Source organism: Sinocyclocheilus grahami, unplaced genomic scaffold, assembly GCF_001515645.1.
Source record: "Sinocyclocheilus grahami isolate Dianchi unplaced genomic scaffold, SAMN03320097.WGS_v1.1 scaffold413.1, whole genome shotgun sequence".
Lineage (NCBI taxonomy): Eukaryota > Metazoa > Chordata > Actinopteri > Cypriniformes > Cyprinidae > Sinocyclocheilus > Sinocyclocheilus grahami.
The window spans coordinates 2,086-3,670 of NW_015505592.1; the positions used below are offsets into that span (position 1 = coordinate 2,086).

General features: G+C 38.4%; 1 protein-coding gene across 1 annotated transcript in view; it reads right to left on the reverse strand.

The window, feature by feature from the left end:
• The window catches only part of myo16 (myosin XVI), a 182,646-nt gene that overhangs the window by 884 nt on the left and 180,177 nt on the right, over nucleotides 1-1,585 (reverse strand). The gene's annotated exons all lie outside the window — the stretch shown is intronic.

Sequence of the window (1,585 nt, forward strand, 5' to 3'; positions counted from 1 at the left end):
TCCACACACATTCACGATAATGTTTTGATTTGTCATGTTTATGTTCCTGTGTTTAGTTATACTGAATGAATCAGTGTACTGTAGTAGATATGCAGTCAGCAGCAGTTGGTTTAGGTTTTTTTTTTTTGGCATCTCCATTGTGGTCCTGTTCGGTATCGCAACTTGGCTTCTCTAAAATGTAAAAAAGCTCTTTGCTGTTGCCCTGTACACATACTATAAAATTCTGATATTTTTTCTTTCATTTGTGCTTATATGGGCTCATTATATCATTTTGTTCTTTGGTGTCCTTTTGGAGTTTCTAAGTATCCTTTTTTGGAAAGACATCTAAATTTATCTTGAAAAAAGCTTGCAGAAAATAGATTTTTAAGAATCACCCTTCAATCTTCTGGTTTACTTTACTGGATATAGCAAATTATGACAAAATAAACATTTGAAACAAGATAAATAGTCTATGCTTAATTTCATGAAGTGTGCGATTAATCGCGATTAATCACAGAAAAAGGGTGTGATTAATTAGATTAAAAAGTTTAATCGATTGACAGCCCTAATATATATTATATATATATATATATATAATTATGTGTGTTTTTGCCATCTGTCTTTACAATAGACACTACTTGGTTTGGTATTTAATTAATGTAATGGCAATCATCCTTTTAAAGTCTCAAGTGTCCAACTACTTCTTGGGATCACTACAGTCAGTTGTGCATCTGATCTGAGGGATCTCCACATCTCAGTCAGCATCTACAGGACTGCGTGATACACAGCAGCTCTGTCAAAAGAGATGGCCTCTTCAGACCTTATCGCATACAGACAGGGAGCAAGAATACTCTATTACCAGAGTGCCAGTCCGGGAACACTTCATTCCTCCAGCTGTCATTTTCTAAGCAATCTTCCGCACCCGCCGGATCTGAATGCTGATAAGGCCGGATTGTACTAGTCTCATTCTCGCTCTCAATTGCAATCTCCGGCGAAACCAAGCTGATCAATAATTAAACATCATGATCTTCCACATGTTATGAGACATTACGATGTGGATCAATAAAGAGCGGATGGACCAGATGAGGGAAGGAGTGAGATACAGAGAGCAGAGACGGGGGAATATGAAGCAGGCGTGTGCTAATACATGTTAAGGAGCATTAAAAGGCTGTTTCCTGCTTCCGAGTGCCATAAGGACATTAAGAGGTAGAGCGTCCCTTTGAGGATGACCTCTGGTGGGGTTACATTTGAGTGATGGGAGCACATCGTCATTGCCATCTGTTTTTCCTCAAGTCAGACCTTAGATAAAAGGACTGGGATTTACTGGCACACATTGGCTCTTGTGTTGTTTGATGCCACATCGATAAATATGTTAAAGGGGTCATATGATGCTTTTTTTAAAGATCATTATTTTGTGTATTTGGTGTAACAGAATATGTTGACATGCTTTAATGTTCAAAAAACACATTATTTTTCAAATACTGTACATTATTGTAGGTCCTCTATGCCCAGCCTCTCTCAAATGCTTTGTTTCCTACAAAGTCCCTCCTTCCGACAAGCACAGTCTGCTCTGATTGGCCAGCTGACCCAGTGCATTGTGATTGGC